This window comes from Eurytemora carolleeae, unplaced genomic scaffold, assembly GCF_000591075.1.
Source record: "Eurytemora carolleeae unplaced genomic scaffold, Eaff_2.0 scaffold40, whole genome shotgun sequence".
NCBI classification, from domain to species: Eukaryota; Metazoa; Arthropoda; class Copepoda; order Calanoida; family Temoridae; genus Eurytemora; species Eurytemora carolleeae.
Window position 1 is genome coordinate 526301 of NW_019396035.1, and position 17365 is coordinate 543665.

At 33.2% G+C, this 17365-nt stretch overlaps 1 protein-coding gene across 1 annotated transcript in view; it reads right to left on the reverse strand.

Moving 5' to 3' along the window:
* LOC111698469 (diuretic hormone receptor) overlaps nucleotides 1-10310 on the reverse strand; it is a gene marked incomplete in the record, with an annotated part of 53953 nt that extends 43643 nt beyond the window's left edge. Inside the window, 1 exon segment of the mRNA XM_023468822.1 lies at nucleotides 10201-10310.
* Between the last annotated feature and the right edge of the window lie 7055 nt (nucleotides 10311-17365).

A 17365-nucleotide genomic window follows, 5' to 3' on the forward strand; every position in this document is an offset into this window, starting at 1 on the left:
TTCTCCCCTATTTCTCCTCTTGTTGCCTCTAGTTCTCCTCTAGTTCTCCCCTAGTTCTCCTCTTGTTCTCCTCTAGTTCTCCTATAGTTCTCCTCTAGTTCTTCTTTAGTTATCCTCTTGTTCTCCTCTAGTTCTCCTCTAGTTCTCCTCTTGTTCTCCTCTAGTTCTCCTCTAGTTCTCCTCTTGTTCTCCTCTAGTTCTCCTCTTGTTCTCCTCTAGTTCTCCTTAAGTTCTCCTCAAGTTCTCTTTTCCTCTACTTGTACTTTAGTGCTCCTCTTTGTTAATCTAATTCACAATATTTCGGTTGAGTTTTCATTTCGGAAGCAGCATGATATATATCCATATAAAAAGTGGTACCAAGGGAATTATGTGTCTAGCGAACAACTTTGGTTCCATATAAATGATTTCTTCGTTTCCTGGGGAATCCTAATCAAATTTATTTATTTATAGAAATACTAATTATTATTCAGATTTGGTTAAACACGAACACAAAATTATACACCATAACTACTAGATTAATCCAGACAAACGGGTTATAAACCAATATTATATTCATCTATAAATAATGGACTTTAAGAAATTTTTTAGAAGGGTATCAGCTTTTTCACAATATTTTTTGTAAATATATACTCAAGTACTCTATAGTATATAATATCAGAGCCAAAAACTTAAGACAGGGTATTGTTATGAAAACCAGTTTTGAAACCCGGGTTTCACGAATGAGGTTAGGCAGTTTTGTGAATATCAATATTTTTGTTATGAAATATTATTTTAATTAGTTTTTTCATATTCTCCATTTGTTCGAATCTCTTAAATTAAAATCTGCACAAATGTTAAGACCCCAGAAAGGTAACTCATCAGTTTTGTTCAACGATACTCTTTTAAATTTCTGGCTCTGTACTAAAGAATAGTTTGATAAACAACCAGATATTAAAAGTAAACCCTATATACATATAATGATTATATTCTCAATATTTTCCCTAATCCTTTAGTGTCACTGATTAACAGAAAAGAAACCTGTTCAACAGATAAATATCTAATTGATCCACCCCCTACTCTAATTCCACTTCTAACTGTAATCCAATTTTCATGACAGTGTATACGTACATAGCCTATACTGTTGTATATATCATCTTCCCGATGTAAGTACATTGTTGCATAAAGCAGTATATTTTGTGTACTTTAAAACGCCCGTATAAATAGATGCAGAAAAGAAATTGAGCCTTTGCCTCAAACTAAAATTTTCCAATTATTAAATCTTTGCAACCTGATTGTGTAAACCTTTGATATTTCAAACTTAGATTATCTGATCTAACAGAATTCATAGTTTGAAGTATCTTAGGCCTTGAAACTTGGGTTGGAAATATATAGGGATTTAAAAATCAGAGTTTTTGGCAAAATCTCTATTCTTTTATACTCAGAAAATGCGCTGCAACATTCTTATCATCTGCATTGTCGGACTGGTCGAACCTAATCAATCAGTTTTCCTTCAAGAGATAATATTCAAAACATACGAGAGCACCTTGCACATCAGGTTTACAGGGATACCAGGATACCAGGGATACAGGGGATACCAGGGATACCAGGGATACCAGGATACCAGGGATACCAGGATACCATGGATACCAGGGATACCAGGGATACCAGGGATACCAGGGATACCAGGATACCAGGGATACCAGGATACCTGGGATACCAGGGATACCATGGATACCAGGGATACCATGGATACCATGGATACCAGGGATAACAGGGATACCAGGGATACCAGGGATACTAGGAGGATACCAGGGATACCAGGGATACCAGGGATACCAGGGATACCAGGGATATAAAGACACCAGGGATTCCAAGGATACCAGGGATACCAGGGATACCAGGGATACCAGGGATACCAGGGATACCAGGGAAATCAGGCATACCAGGGATACCAGGGATACCAGGGATACTACGAAAACAAGAGATACCAAGGATACCAGGGATGTAGATAAACCTGGTGCAAGCCTACTGATAAGAGAAAGGTTCTGGCGTCAAATATACAATAAAGGTTGAATGTTGATGTATAGTCCTAGTCTGGTACAATTTATAGCTTTATACTCAAGTAAATTAGAGTAACTTAAAACCAGTGTTTGGCAACCTTTAAACCAGATCTTGTGCATTTCTTTAAGATGGTTTTAGAGATAGAAAAATCCTAGAATCAAAAATGTAATCTTAAGAGGACCAACAAATTTGATCTTTGTGGGGATTTAGTTATTTCTTTAGGATTTCTCTAAATTCACTAAAGATGCTTTAATTATCAACTTAAAAGAAATCCAGAGATTTCAATTTACTTTTCTACGGATTTAGTACTGAACCACTTCAAATTTAAAGTTTCCGCTATGGAAAGAAAGCCAAGAGTTTCAGATTATCGCTGTCTCAAAAAACTCTGAGTGCACAGGTTTAGCTAATATAAATAGAAGCAGGACAAATAACAAAGAGGAAGAACTCTTGGTTTATATTTCTGGAACTTTTTGTACACAAGTTGATGAACTTTTGGTCTGGAGAACTAGATAGAATTGGAACTCTCTGTATTAAAGAAGAACTCTTCGTCTAAAGAACTGGAACTCTTTGTAAACAAGAGGAAGAAATCTTGGTCTAGAGAACTGGAACTCCTTGCATCAAAGAGGAAGAACTCTTGGTCTAGATTTCTGAAACTCTTTGTATACAAGATGATGAACTCTTGGTCTAGAAGACAAGATGGAACTCTTAGTATAAAATAAGAACTCTTGGTCAAGAGAGACAGAACTCTTTGTAGCTAAAGGTTTAGAGAACCTAAACTCTTTATAAACAAGACGAAGAACTCTTGGTCTAGATAATTGAAACTCTTTGTACACAAGACGACGAATTTTTGGTCTAGAGAGTTAGAACTCGTTTCATCTAGAAAGAAGCTTTATTGGTTTAGAGAACTGGTACTATTTTCATACAAGACGAAGAACTATTGGTCTAGAGAATTGGAACTCTTTGTATACAAGACGAAGAACTCTTAGTCTACAGAACCGGAACACTTTGTATACAAGATTAAGAACTTTTGGTCTAGAGAATTGGAACTCTTTGTATACAAGATGAAGAACTTTTGGTTTAGAGAACTAGAACTCTTTGTATACAAGACGAAGAACTCTTAGTCTGCAGAACCGAAACACTTTGTATACAAGACGAATACCTATTGGTCTACAGAACCGGAACTCTTTGTATACAAGATTAATAACTCTTGGTGTACAGAACCGGAACTCTTTGTATACAAGACGAAGAACTTTTGGTCTTCGTGTAGAAATAACAAAGGAACTGAGTTCTTGCCACAAACTCTTTAAATCTCCATATTTTTGCAAGCTGATGTTGTAGATCTTAGATATTTCAAACTATAAATTCTGTTAGCTCAAATAGTCTAAGTTTGAAATATCAAAGGTTTACTTCATCAATTGTACGTTGTGGCAAAAACTCAGTTCCTTTTATGGAAGAGAAGAAAGAAATTTCGATGTTGAATGGAAGCAACTCTTATTAACAGATTTACGAGTTGAGAGGAATATCCTGAATCCTGCTCTGTTCTCAAGTCAAATATTCAAGATATAGAGAAAACTTAGGATTGCTACTAGGTTTACTCTGCCTTATTTATCACTAAGGAATTGAGTCTTTGCCACAAACTCTGATTTTCTAATCGCTATTAATGAATTCCAACGTCGTAAACCTTTGACATTTCATACTATGACTTTTGTTATATCAAATAATATAAGTTTGAAATATCAAAGGTTTACGACATTGGGTTCCAAAGATATTGGGATTAGAAAATCAGAGTTTTGGCAAAGACTCAATTCCTTTCTAACTTTGAATGGCGTCGTAATATGAATATCTAAGAAAGTAAATAAAGCTGATTAACCCATCGTATCTATGTACATAAAACTAAAAATGTTATTGTTGAACCCTGCTTTTTCCTTTCCTCAGCGGGTTACAGATATTCATATTCTTGAAATGATCTAGAATTCCATTATTTTCTAATATTCTCGAGTGTGATAAAATGAATGCGTGGGATGGATGCAGGCGGAGCAGAGGTAAGAGAACCGTGAGAATAAAACAGAGTTTTTATCTATTATGAACATATGTTCATCTGTTCATCGATTCATTCATGTACGCTTAGCATAATAATTTGGGAAAAGAAGAGAACATTGTACTTTATTTCGTTGGATTTAGAAAGTAAGTCTTTGTCACAAACTCTGATTCTCTCATCCCTATATCTTTGCAGCCTGATGTCGGAGACCTTAGATATTTCAAACTAAGAATTCTGTCAGATTGCAAAGATATATGGATTAAAAATATGAGTTTGTGACAAAGACTCATTCCTTTCCAATCCTGTGCTTCGTTTTTATTATTAAGTTTTAGCTACTTTCTAAATTGATTTTACCCTCTGAAGTATAATCCCGAGCTGGAAGCTTTTAAATGTACAGAAAGAGATTAACTCATTTTTCCCTTGCAGGTTTATTACTTGAAGTCAGAACTTTTGTGAACTTCGGGATCAAGCACTTTATATGACTGCTAGCTTTTCAAACAGAACATACTTACACAGACTAAACAGTACAGTACAGTACAGTACAGTACAGTACAGTACAGTTCAGTACAGTACCGTACAGTACAGTACAGTACAGTACAGTACAGTACAGTACAGTACAGTACAGAACAGTACAGTACAGTACAGTACACCAAATGAACCATTCACTTCTAGTGAAATTGACGTGATCTCCGTCTTATTTACATCTACGGAGTAATTTAATATATATCATGCATGGTGATCATACCCTGTGAGTGATAACGTTAATTGATGGATCAATCATTCATTCTCAAACATCGAGATTAAGCGTTCAAGATTAACGATACACAAAAAGTCTCGTATCGCGCCAGACTTAAAACTAGAAGAAAAAAATGTAAATTGAAAGTAAAACTTGCCACAAACTCTGATTTTTTATTTCTATACCTTAGATATTTTAAATTGTGAATTCCCCAATCTTGGATTTCATTTGTCAATTACTAAGAAAATAAAATTTTTAAATAATTTTAAACCATACCATCCTTTAGGAAAGGTCTTCAATAGCTTCATGATCCAAAACGAACCATTTTTATCAAAAGGGGCGCGTAGAAATCCAATGTCACTGAACACCCCTCTCTCGGATTTTATTAGTCAAAAACAGATTGTAATGATACAGGGATTACAAATTTTGAGTTTTTAGCAAATACTTATTTCCTTTCTACTAAAATTTAAAAAAGAAATGAGATTAATGTTATGTTTTTGCATAAAATATAGGCTGAGGAGTGAGGATATATCTAAATCAATAGAAATGACAGGCTATAAGAATGCTTTTTGTGAACAATACAAATAAATAACACTTTCTAAACTATTCCGACATTTGTATGCATAGAATAGAATAGTATAAATATTGGAGCAAATATAAAAAGATAAAATATCAAATTATCTGAAAAATAAGAAAATGTTTTCGTTTTCCTTCAATATAATTACTAGAACTTTGAGCCCAAAATTTTAGACAGGGTATCGTTATAAAAACCACTTTTAGAACCCGGGTTTCACGAATGGGATTAGGCAGTTTTGTGGATATCAATATTTTTGTTATAAAATATTATTTTATTTAGTTTCTTCATGTTCTCCATTTTTTTGAATCTCTTAAATCAAAATCTAACAAATGTTAAGACCCCAAAAAGGAAACTCGAGAGATTCGTTCAGCGATACTCTTTTAACTTTCAGGCTCTGGCATAGACTCATGGGGCTTAGTGTAACTGTACACTGAAGAAAAACCTGCGAATTGTGTATCAATATTTTCGCGGATTTCCTGAAACTGTAGGAAATAGTGATAAAATTAAGACAAGTGTGAATGTGTTGATTTTCTTTTTCCAATTTTACTAATCTATCAAGTCTAACAGAAAAATCCGCAAAATTTTGCGTTTTACAAATAAGAAGAAATTAGGTGGTTTAACATTTAAACGCCAAAACTGTTAGTAAAAAGAGTAGTGTTTAGCGCCTTAAAAGCCTGGTATATTAGAAATATAAAATGAATTTAAGTTTTCATAATGTCTGAAGTCTTTTTATTTCATATTTATACGGATATGAAACATAAAACTTCCCTTTTATCTGAAAACTACTAGAATCAGTTTGCTGCACAAAGTTTAACAATTTATTTTCTAAAACTGTATAACGAATATTCACCTATTGTTTACATTTCACGGGAATATGAAAATGCATTAAATAAAAAAATTAGACAGGAAATTCACCAAATTAAATCTAAATTTTCATTTGGCTTTTCTGTATGTTTGCTTTTATCCAAAAATCTCAAAACGGCTAATTGATCGGGTCATTTAGGAAAGTTAAAAAAAAAAAAATTAAAAAAATTTCAACAGAAAAACATGTTTACATGTTTATAAATGAAAAAAAATCCGCGAGAAATTTGATTATTGCAGAGAAGGATTCAAGAGGACGACATAAAAAGTAGAAGTTAAAAGATTAAACTGGGGAAAGATTATAAAAGCCTCAAAGCCAGGTAATATTAATATAATCGAGACAATACCGTAAATAAAACTGAAAAGAATTATTCTCAGGTGTTTAAAGTTTGAGAATTAATGTCGCGTAGTTATATTCAGAAAATTTAACAATTAGATAAAAGTTTGTTTGAAAAGTTCGAAAGTTTAACGTTTTTACCCAAGAACACCAGCACCCCCTCCTAGAGTTTCAAATAGGGGGGGGGGATTCAGTTTTAATCTTTTTGTGCACAGCTTAGGATAGATTTGTTAAAGTTCAAAACTTTGTTCCCGTTTCTCTGTTCTAACCTTTCCTTGCCTTGTCCTAACTATATATCAGAGTGTCCTAACTCCATCTAACAATGTCCTAAATGCTATTTCTTAATGTCCTAATCTAATGTTAATAAAAGTTATAACGGGAAAATGAATAAAACTTTGGGAGCAAAATTTAAATCGATCCAGATAATTTCCCATTTTGAAATTTTATCCTAGAGAGTCAAAAAACATTGAAAACGTTCAAAATATATATAAATATGCAAATATTTGATAAGTAAAATACAGATTATTTTCCATCTTTATCCACTCCATGGCAGCAGGAGTTGAACAAATATATATCCCATCAGACAAGAGAAAAAATTTAAAGACGTAAATATATTCTATTTACCAGATTATCAAGAAATTGAGTCTTTGCCACAAACTGAGATTTTCTACCCCCTATATCTATGCAACCTAATGTCACAGACCTTTGATATTTCCAAATATCAATTATGGTACATAAAATAATAAAAGTTTGAAATATAACAGGTTGAAAAGATGCAGGGATTAGAAAATATGAATTTTTGGCAAAAAATCAGATACTTTTCATATCCCTAGATCTTTGCCACCTGATGGTGTAAACCTTTGCTTTCAAACTTAGATCTAACAGAATTCATAGTTTGAAATATCTAAAAATATATAGCGTATACAAAATCTGAGTTTGTGACATATATGCTCAATTACTTTCTGGGATATTACAATGTAGAGGGGTATCATGATAGTTCAAGGCCCCGCTTCCCCAATTTCGTCAGATTCTAGATTTACCCTTTCCCTTCTTTCCTACCCCCCCCCTCTAGACATATAGGATAAATAGATATAGTACTTGCTCTACATCAAAGAATGAATATGTAAATAGTAAATATATTCACGTGATATAAATAAAAAGTCAGCAATTATTTAGTAAAAATAATTCTTTTAAAGAAAAAGAACGAACATTAGAATTCCCATTATCCTGCTATATCTAGTTTTATATCTAGGATCTAATAATATCTAATGTTTATTTTCAACCTTATTCTAATCTAGCCTCTCTAGCGGAAACTAAACTAAATACTTCACCATAAATATCTAGGATCTAATAATATCTAATGTTTATTTCAACCTAATTCTAATCTAGCCTCTCTAGCGGAAACTAAACTAAATACTTACTTTAATCTAAGATAATCCATTTGTTTGGAAAACCAATACTAGGTACTCTACATATATTAATAGGGCTGTTTATATGGGGGAATTTAAAAACGTTATTCTACTCCTAACATACTATTTTTCATCCAAAATCCAACTATTTAAACTCGAATTTTCATAATGTTCAATTTTCAATTCAATTTTCCTTGAAATAAGAAGAAATTGTTCGTCATCCAGTCTTGATGAGCTAACAAGGAACAACGGCTTATCATATTTTTACATTCTTTTAACCATGATTAATGCCAGATTTGCGTAAATTCTATCTTTATTCGAAAATCAGTGGTGCGACTTTGGGACCTCGTAGCTCCTCTAGTTTTGATTTTACGCACAAGTATGAGAGAAACCTTCGTCTGCTATTTTTCCTTATTTCATTTTATACATCACTTGTATTTTGATCCAGATGTGATAGGAGTTAGATCTTTCGTGTTTTCAAAATAAAAGCACCTCTTACAAATATATATTTAAGTATAACTATTTGCAATATCTTATCACCCAAATGAAAAACTTTAAATTAAATTGATAAAAACCTTAATCATGTAAATATATATATTTATATAAATATAATATATATTAATCAATTGAAGGATTATTTTTAAATATTTGTGGATTATAGAAATATGTAAATAAAACATGATAAAAGAATTAAACTGCTGCTGAAAACAAGTGCTATACAGTTCAAAAATGGCTAGGGCTACACAAACTATGGTTAAATAAAAGGCCAAGACGTTGCGACACTTAAAAACCGACCCAGTCTTGATGCAGTGATGCAACTATATAAGTAGCAGTCTATATTCATGTGTAGTACACACATCGCATACAATTACATTACAAATGCTAACAATTCTATAAATAGGGGGTATTAGTCCCAAACCAGGAGTATATCCCTTAATCATTGTATGTACAATGTATTTGTAGAATAGGCCTTTTGGCACAGATCTTATATTCATCTGTAATCTACCAAATACTTGAAAACTCATTATAATGTATATATTGTATATCTCTATATATATATGTTTATTTATATATATATAATCTAAAATATATACAGAGGAGAACATTCCTCATTTGTTTCACTATTTACTAGCCGGTAATTCCATAATGATATTTTAAACAGTTGGAGCAAAGTTGGAATTGAGTCACTCTCCACTAAAACCAACTATTTCTTTATGTCAGAATACTGAAAATTACTGCAGTGAACAGCGAAACCTTAGTTGAAGAGGAAGTCTTTGCCAGAAACTCAACTTTCGAATCCTTCTCTCTTTACTACGTGTTGGTGTAAACCTTTTTGATAATTACAACTTAGATTGTTTGATCCAACAGAATTTATAGTTTGAAATATCTAAGGTTGCAAAGATATAGGGATTAGAGTTTACATGGATAAACTACTTGATAATATTGATGGAAGTGTTAACGTTATCTGAAGTAAAACTTTATATCTTTGAAATATTCATGTTACCGAAACAAAAATGTATAATTGAAGTGAGGTGAGGTCAAACCAAAGGCACCTGACATCACTTCAATGTAGGCCCGGTCTCAAAATGTGAATGCATCAATTTAATAGGTCGCAGATAATCCGAATGGCGTGGAAATATTTTTCCGTCAACGATGCATAAATATTTAGATAAAAATTGTACTGATATAAGTCGTTAATAACACTGTTTAATCTGGAGTTTACATAAAATTACACTTACTATCCCTTTCAAGGAAAATAAAAAGATGTATTTAAAAAATTATAAATTGAGCAGATATAGAAAACAATTCATATCTAATGTTTTTTTTGTTTACAATCTCTAATTGGTTAAATTAACCAATTAATGGGTTCGAATTTAGCCTTTACGTTTTTATATTCAATATTTAATATGATTATTGGTGAAGGGTTTTATAAATTCTAAATAAATAATTCAATCTTAAAACCATGTTGTTGTGTATGGAACCAAAACTAGATTGGAAAATATAATTCTCCGTTGACAAAAATCTGACGGATAACGGAGAGAAGAAAACGATATTTCGAGAAATTGTCCGCTTCTCTCCGCCCTATCCCCTACTTCATACATACCTGGAGATCTTAGATTAGTCCCACACCAGTTTATATATCTGATAGGAGTATCACATCCTTGGTCAGGATTCACAGATTCACGTATATAGTTTGATTACCCGGAGCTGAATCCTGAAGGTTGGGTTGGGTCCTGATCAGTAAGCACACTACTTAAAGCAACTGCAGCTTTGAAAGGTACGGAGTAGTGTCGGCCCCGCCGGTGCGAGGTCTAGGTCCGATTGGATACCCATCCTCCTGTCAAACCCCTAAACTACACACTGAATAGAGGAAGAAAAATTTGAGTTGACCCATGAGACAACATTTCTAAACTAACTTTTGCATGAATGAGAAAATGCGTATGTAATCCCGAATTCCCTGAATATGTAGTAATGGGAGGATGAGTATATGAATGAATGCAGTCATTATACCCATGGGTATAGTAATGTCAGGAGAAATGCATGAATGATTGAATACGTGGTAGGAAGGATGAATGAAAGAATGAATGAATTTGTTGTATTGGTAGGATAAATGGTAACGTAGTAATGGTTTGATGCATGCACGAAAAACTTTATTTTTAGTAATGGAAAAATGAAGGCATAAATATGCATTAATGGAAGGGTAAATACCTGAATGACTAGATATGCAGTAATTGCAGGACAAATGTTTAATTGTGCAGTAATGGAAGGATAACTCCGCGTATGAATAAATGTGCAGTAATGGAAAGATAAATGCATGTATGAATTAATGTGCAGTAATGGAAGGATAAATGCATGTATGAATTAATGTGCAGTAATAGAAGGATAAATGCATGTATGAATAAATTTGCAGTAATGGAAGGATTAATGCATTTATGAATAAATTTGCAGTAATGGAAGGATAAATGCATTTATGAAAAAATATGCGGTAAAGGAAGGATAAATGTATTTATGAATAAATGTGCAGTAATGGAAGGATAAATGTATTTATGAATAAATGTGCGGTAAAGGAAGTATAAATGCATTTATAAATAAATAGGCAGTAATGGAACGGTGAATACATTTATAAATAAATGGGCAGTAAAGGAAGGATAAATGCATTTATGAATAAATGTGTAGTAATGGAAGGGTGAATGCATGTTATGAATAAATGTGCAGTAAAGGAAGGATAAATGCATTTATGAATAAATGTGCAGTAATGGAAGGATAAATGCATTTATGAAAAAATGTGCAGTAAATAAATAAATGCATGACTGACTAAATATAAGGAATGACTAATTACTAAATTACTAAATTGCATACAATCTAGAGTTTTTCATGGATATATTCCTTTTAAAGTACCTTTCTAACTTCTCTTAAGAAACTTATTGTTCTTTTTTATTTAGAAAAGTTACGACATAAATCACTTTGATAGCGATCTTCTTCTTAATAAAGATTTATTCTATAGTACTGCGGCATTTGATGGAAACTGAGCACAAACTTTGCAAATAAATATTTTCCAAGTTATGGTCCGAAGAAAAATAAAGTGGTTTATACATAGTTAATCTGGAGACAGAATTAGACAAACAAGGAGTCTCAATAAACTTGGTTAACCCTATCTCCGCTGGGGTACTTGAAAACCAGGATACGCTGGGGGGGGTCAATTTGACCCCCCCCTCTAAATCCCATGTTTTATGTCCAAATATGACAAATGATACATCATTAGAAAGCTCTTGTGCTCTACTTTTAGAATCTGCAAAAAAATTTGCAAATTTGCGAAAATTGAATTTTTTATCGCAAAATCTAGTTTTATAGTAAAAATGTTTGCAAAAAAAAATTTGTCCAAAATATGACAAATTATACATTTTTGAAAAGCCCTTGACCATGCCATTTCAAATATGCAAAAATTTTTGCAAAATTTTAAATAACCTGATTTTTAATCAAGAAAAACTAAAAATGTGCAAATTTCCTTTGACAGGTTGTTTGCAAAAAAATTGCAATTTTTTTTTCGCAAAACTTGTGCAATCTGTTTCCTTATGTCATAGGCTTTCCAAAAAGCTAAATTTTATCAAAATCTGACAAGTGAAAGTGGGTCAAAACAAAGATTTAGTTTGCTACAGGCAAGAGCAGTCATTCAGGCAGTGTGCCTGAGGACTCAGGCAGTTAGTATTAAAGCCCGGTTTTAGGCCTAAAGGGAGGGCTTTGGGTATGTAAGAAAAGTCAGAAAATTTCAACAGACTCAGACCAATACTTTTTGAGTTATGTAAAAAAAACTACAGGGGGGGTCAAATTATTCCCCCCCCCCCAGCGGGAATAGGGTTAAGGAGTCTCAAAAAACTTGGTTAAGATCTAAATAGTCAATTATTAAGAAGATTAAGTTAGCTTCAATGTACTGTTGTTGTACTTTTAAGTGACCCTCCATTTATAGAGGGGCTGGCCAATTCACAACGGTACCCTTTTAAATCTTGATCTGATAAGGAAGTAGAGGATATCCTCGATTTTATAGCTTAAAAAGATTTTAATTCTGATAGTAGAAATCCGCAAGCCAATTTTATAATTGAAGATAATCATTTTCAAAGTTAAAACAAAGCTTTTAAGTAAACAAATAAATTTAATTACAAACAATAGTCATCGATTATTTTTTCGATGCATTCGTAAATAGTAGACATTTCATAATATTTTGTATTTTTCATGATCTGAGAGTTACTGTAACCATCCCCACCCTCCACCCCTCCCTGCTGAGGATGGGTATAGAACATGAAGGAAAATTCTTCAGGACAAATGGGATGGTTACATTACTTTTGAAAACATTTATTCCTGTTTCGAGGATTTTTGATAATGAAGACGACATTTTCATATTTTCCAGGAATGTTCGAAAATCCAACGCCAGCGAAAATTGTTTTAAAAAAATCAAAAATATTTTGAAATATTAACTACGAATGCGTCGAAAAATAATCGATGACTACTGTTTGTAATATCTGAATGATTTGTTTGGAACTAAATTGATTTGTTTACGATCCGAGTTGAATGTTGCATCTTTCCGAATTTGTATGGACGCTGCGTTCTTCGGTGGGAGTCGTTTTTAACAATTTTCTCCTTATAGACTCAACAGATAGAAGTAAGATTAGTAGCGATCTAAAGCGCTTTTTTATCGCATTAAGCCTATACCCCCTTTCATTTTTCGCGAACACTCCCTTTAAATCCGAGAATTGATGGCGTATAACTTGTTCGCCTTTATTGTAGAGATCCAAGGATCTCTATCCAGAAAAAAAGCCAGGTTGGATGTTGAGATGGATAAGTTTCCATGATAATTCGTTTAAAATATGTTTTCAATGAAAAATTAATCAACGTAACTGAGTTTTTGCCACAAACTTTAAAGATTTCATCTCTATCATATCTTTGCAGCCCAAGTCGTCGTTATAAATCTTTGTTTTAAATATAAGGTGGTGTTCACTATTAGGTTGCAAAGATATAGGGATTATAAAATTTGAGTTACTTTTTCTTGAATATGGTTTACAAATTGATAATTCAAGACGACCACAAAGTCGCTAGACGACGGCAATTCCAGTGATTTTTGTGAAAATGGGACAATGGTGGCAAAGTTCGGACATTTTATGCAAAGTATTTGACGTTTTTGGTCCCCTTTAAACTTATTCATACAAACAATTCTCACAAACTCTATTTCAACCAGCGATTAAAGTTAATCATTAGGTCTAAAACCATTAAGATCTACACTGATACAGTTGAAGTCTCTACATTGAAGGGCTAATGATAAATGTTAAATGAAGGTTAGAAGATATATTCTCCCAGCTCTGACATGATATGAAGAATATTCTTTATACATGTGTAGGATCTCATCACTATAGTTAATGTTCCAAGCAAACATATTTAGAGCTTATAGCCTCATGGAAATTACTCAACATTCAGTTTTCTCTAGAACTCATAACGCTGTGCAATAGACCCAGCACGTTTTTCACTTAAGCTTGAGACTTTTTAACTAAAACTCCGGACGTTTTGCACTAGAACTCGAGACGTTTTTTACTAGAAACATAGGACGTTTTGCAATATCAGTTACGACGTTTAGTACTAGAACTCATAATGAGAACTAAAACTTAGGATGTTTATCACTAGAACTCAAAACACTTTTCCATTTAAGTTAGGACGTTTTGAAAATAGAACTCAGGACGTTTTGCAATAGAAGTTTAGTACAATAACTCATGATGTTCAGCACAACTAGAATTTTCCCCCTAGATTTCAGAACGTTTTTTCACTAAAGTTTATGTTGTTTAGAACTTAAACTCGGAACATTTTCCGCTAAAACTTAGAACGTATAGTTCTAGAACTTATGACGTTTATTTCTAGAACTCGTAATGTTTTGCACAAGAACTAAAAACATTTTGTTTTGTACTAGGAGTTAGAACGTTTAGTTCTGGAACTCAATATGCTTTTCCCTTTAACACAGAACACGAGCATGACTTTCCTAATCAGGAACAATATTTTCTGCTCTGGAACACAAATTCTTCTGCTCGAAACAAGATTTTCCTGTTTAGGAAGAACGATATTCTTCTGCTCAGTTGAAATATTGTCTGGAAAAAATCTTGTTTAAGAACAATATTCTCCTGTTCACGGACAAGATTCTCCTGTTCACGGACAATATTCTCCTGTTCACGGACAAGATTCTCCTGTTCAAGGACAAGATTCTCCTCCTGTTCAAGGACAAGATTCTCCTGTTCAAGGACAATATTCTCCTGTTCACGGACAAGATTCTCCTGTTCAAGGACAAGATTCTCCTGTTCAAAGACAAGATTCTCCTGCTCAAGGACAAGATTCTCCTGTTCAAGGACAAGATTCTCCTGTTCAAGGACAAAATTCTCCAGCTCAGTAAAATAAATGCCTAGAAAAAGATCCTGTCCAAGAGCAAGATTTTTCTGTTTAGGAACACAAATATTCTCTTGCTCAGTTAGAATTGTCCTGTTTTGTAAACAATTGTCCTGCTCATTAAAAAAATGTCCTTCTAAGTAAAAATTGTCCAGCTCAGGGACAAGCTTCTGATGTTCGGGAACAAGATCTCCTGATCAGGATTTAGGATTAGGATTTATTAGTTTCAGAACATAAATTTCAGTTTAAATTAGGAAAATCAAAAGTGCAATATCAATAGAGGAATGGAATTGATTGAGTATCCTTCGACTGGATAATCTTTAAACAGCAATGTCAAAAATACGTGTTTTTTTAAATTGCTCAAATAGGAAGTCATGCATGAGTATGAAACTGCTGAACATATCAGTGACAAGCAATCCTAAGACACGGAGGAGATATGAACTTAGCTAATTGTTAATATGGAGAAGTGAGTAGGGGATATGACAGGGGGGGGGCTATTGTTAAATCTAGTACAAGAGATTTGATTGAATCAAATAAAAATCGTCCTTGAAGGAACTTGCCTAAAACTGTAAAACTCAAATTTTCTAATCTTTTTATCTTTCCAACCTTTGATATTTTAAACTTTAAGTTTTGGCATCAATTAATATGGCTGAAATCATAATATCAAAAGTCTACCACATCAGGTTGTTAACATAAGGGAATAAGAAAGATCAGTATGAAGAGGCTGTTCAGTTTTCAGTTACTTCACATTGGCATTTTAAATTTTTTTAAACTGTTGGACTTTTGGACTTGGACTACAACTTGACAAGCGATTGTACAACTTCACCGTCAAATAGTTGAGTTGTTTAGCAGTTTCAGAAGGAAAATTAGTGAAATTCAGGTCTGAATGAATCTTTAATTGACTATCAATATTTTGCTGTCATAGGATTAAAAATGTGTTGCAGATTGAACGTTTATATATTTGACTTGAATATATAATTAATCAATGAAGTATATGTATATACATATATATAAATAAATCCGCTACTCTGCAGTGTAGAGAGATGATCTGTAAATTTATGAAATATTCTTGGAGGATAATTTTTTAAATGTGTAAAAGAAAGTCTAGCCTGGAAAGTTTCGTACTTTGTAGTTGATGAGGTGGGAAGAACACCTCAGAAAATATTCCCCACCTCCCACCTTATACTTCCTTAGAACATGACCTTATACTTCTCAGAACATGCCCCCCCTCCCACCTTANAAGGAAGGAAGGTAGAGAAGGTATGTTTGGGTGGCAGCTGGAATGATCTACTGGAGGAAGGTAGGAAGGTAGAGCAGGGATGTTTGAGTGGCAGAAATGATCTACTGGAGGAGGGTAGGAAGGTAGAGCAGGGATGTTTGAGTGGCAGAAATGATCTACTGAATAAGATAATAGATGATGAATTGTACAAGATGTCGTCCCTACTACACCATGGATTACCATATTTGTAACTTATTCCAAACTAGGGAATAAATATATTTTGGACATGAACTTTCAACACTGAACAGTCAAGATTGGAATAAAGATTGTACAAAGTTACCCAGAAAATATGAAACTTTAAAGATGACAGTGAAGTTATCACAAACCATAATTCTATAATCTATGTTTTGCTGCTTTGTATCCCAAATAAAAAATCCTATAAACCTATAGGAAACAGATATACACTAGTAAATATAGCTAAGGAGAGATATTATGCTACAGTGATAACCAGAAAACACTGAAATAGGAAGACGACTTTTTGACTCAAGTTACGACTTTAAATAGTCCAATGAGCATGGGACACAGCAGTTGTGCAGTGTAAACAGACCAATTTAAGGTAATGAGTGAATGATTAAGTGTCTATTAAGACTATTTGCTTTTTAATAACATCAAATACACTTCAGCATTGCAATAAAGTCGTCTTTCTATTTCAGAGTTTTCTGGTTATCACTGTAGTATATTTGTAAAGGGGGAGGGGGAGAAATTTGGCATTTTGAGAGTTGTGTCACCAAATTTTGTGGAGATGAGGTTTAAAGGCAAACTAAGGAAATTTCCAAGTAGTAAACAGATAGATCACAAGCAGCTGTAGTACATTTGAATATCCGAGTCGGGTCAACCTTTCCGGTCCCAGTTTGTACTGTGTCGCCCGGAAATTGGGTAAATAAAGCTCAACAGGACTAGCCGGTGCAATAAGGTTGACACGGTTAGACTTTAAGTTGAATTTACTTTTACTAAAGGGTTGCGTGAGATAGATATAGGGATACAAGCATACTTTAGTAAACAGATAGATACATATAGAGAACAAGCATACTTTAGTAAACAGATAGATACATATAGAGAACAAGCATACTTTAGTAAACAGATAGATACATATAGAGAACAAGCATACTTTAGTAAACAGATAGATACATATAGAGAACAAGCATACTTTAGTAAACAGATAGATACATATAG